A 2,568-nucleotide genomic window follows, 5' to 3' on the forward strand; every position below is an offset into this window, starting at 1 on the left:
ACACACACACGCACACACACACACACACGCACACCCACACGCTACCATCTTTTGGACATTACATATTGTAGTTATCATACGCTATATTGTGTGACTAGTTTGCAGTAATACCTCCACAACTTTAGGATGTGGTTCCTCAGAACCAAAGTAGCCCACCTGTTTCAGCCTTCCTTCAGACTGAATTGAGTCAGAAGGGTAGGACACAAAACAAATACAATGCGCCCTGGTCTTATCTCACCTGTATAGCACCGTAAGGACAAGAACAGTGCTATGAGACACACACATACACACACATACACACACACACACACACACACACACACACACAGACAGAGAGAGAGACAGATACCATATACTCCCTCTCACACCCACTCTCCCTCTCTTACACATACACAAAGAATGAGTGCTGAACTTTGAAACGTTACTTAGCCACCAGATAAGTCAAGCACTCAGAGTCAGTATCAGTCTTTCAGTTGAGTGAGGCTATTCTAGAGAGGCTACTACAAGAGTGTGCTATGCAGTCCATTGAATAAAGTACACATTAAAGTGTTACAGGTTTCCTCACACAGCAACAGGTGAGAGGATCCCATCCCTTACGATAACCCAAGACAGTCTCCAAATACAAAGAACCTTTCTAAGATACTGATCATCAAACCTCAGAAGACCACTAACAATACACTTTTTACATAGAAAATCTCAAAGGGATTTTCAAGATTTCACGAAGACTGATATCTATGAAAGCCTATTGTAGAGGGCAAAGTCATTGTTGTTCTGCCTGAATAATCCACAACCCAAAGGTAAATGTTATACCATTAGGAAACCTTCACATGTATTACTATTTATAGCTCTGCACATTTATTAAAATAAACAACAGAACTGATTTGGGAGGAATGATACCACACTGATCCAGTTGCTTCTCATGAATACAAGTATTTGCATCAAAATCTACAGAGGTTTAAGTTTATCTTGGAGTAACATGAGGTTAGCCTACTGTTCTACAGTATGACGTGCAACCTGCACCTGCCTGAAGTCTGGGACAACAGAGACGGAGAGAGGGGGGCAAGAGAGAAAGGAGAAAGAAGTGACCAAAAGGTTCTCTTACCTTGTGTGGCTGTGTGAAATGCCTCTTTCTATTGTTGTGGTAATCCAATGGAAAAAACACAGTCCTGTGTATGGATATGTAGCAGTTCAGTTGTGTCGCTCAGTAACTCATTCACACAGGTAGGGCTTAGAGAAAGTCTTTCCCCCCTCTCCCTCTCTCATACACACACAGGCTCTGCACTGTCCGACTAAGTCACTGCCTTCTATATACAGCCACTCACTAAGGGCAAACCACTCCTCCCCACCCCCCTTCACTCTCTCTCTCTCTCTCTCTCTCTCTCTCTCTCTCTGTTTGCCCTGTCAGTGCCTCCAACCTAATCCTACTATACTCTCTCTCTCTCCCTCCCTCTCTCCCTTCCTCTCTCTCTCTCTCTCTCGATTCCTCTCTCTATCTCTATACACAGTATCTCTATCTCTCTCTTTATGACCCTATTACGTTAATCTCTTCATAACTCTCAGATTTGAGTAGAAGAAAGATGTGATAAAGTTTCCACTCCTGTATCTAGATGTTGTTATTTTTCCAAAGCATGCCATGACATGGAGAATCCCTTTCTATTCCCTCTGGTTTTGCTTTCTTTACTTGTGATGTCACTACAGGATCATCCACTTGTTTCCCCCTGCAGAGGGGACCTGTTCGTCACCACCTAGTGGTGACTAACATAACTTCACCTAAAATGGTTTGGAAATACGCTTTTAGTGGATGGAGTACTGGCAAAAACATTACGAGACAGAAGCAGGAACATGATGGTGGCAAAACCACAACAATAAAGGGAGATTAACACTATATTTTGATCATGTTAACATCATCTTCTGGGGCTTTCTTCCTAGTGTTTCATACACAGACTTGTTACCCCAAAACAATAGTGTTGTGAAAGCTGAAGCCACTACCCAGTAATTGAGTTGAGGGATATACTGGAGGTAATAAAGGATCAAGCTGAGAGACAGGGTGGTCTTCAGACCCACAGATGTGCCTTAGCCCCCCAGTGTGGCCAATCAATACGCTTAAGACAGAATCAATACCCCACACAGCAGGGGGTAGAGGAGTGCTGTCCCCAAAATCATGTTGCACGCAAAGAACCATGAAATGTATGTGCACACACACACACACACACACACACACACACACACACACACACACACACACACACACACACACACACACAAACACACACACACACACACACACACACACACACACACACAGACATACACGCAGACACACACACGCACACACATTTCATATTCCTAGAAAGGTAGACAGATAAGACAGTAACCTAACTGATGTTTCAACACATACACTTGTCTTCTCGACATTCACATACAGTGCTGTATTTCCATGTGGAAGGTCTTCATTCATGAGTACATGCAGTACGTACATCTTGGTTGGGGACTATAAGCTATGTCAAGACAGAGAGGTTGATCATCATTAGGGTCTGGTGACCAATACTGTACCGGCATATTGTAAAG

General features: G+C 43.3%; 1 protein-coding gene across 1 annotated transcript in view; it reads right to left on the minus strand.

Annotated features, from left to right (window-relative positions):
- Positions 1 to 1,266, minus strand: part of tinagl1 (tubulointerstitial nephritis antigen-like 1) — a 24,158-nt gene extending 22,892 nt beyond the window's left edge. Inside the window, exon 1 of the mRNA XM_083680731.1 lies at positions 1,103 to 1,266. The gene's annotated coding sequence lies outside the window, so the exon portion shown is untranslated. The remainder of the gene's footprint in view (positions 1 to 1,102) is intronic.
- Between the last annotated feature and the right edge of the window lie 1,302 nt (positions 1,267 to 2,568).

The sequence above is a fragment of the Argentina silus genome (genome assembly GCF_951799395.1).
Source record: "Argentina silus genome assembly, chromosome: 11".
In the NCBI taxonomy this organism is placed as follows: Eukaryota; Metazoa; Chordata; class Actinopteri; order Argentiniformes; family Argentinidae; genus Argentina; species Argentina silus.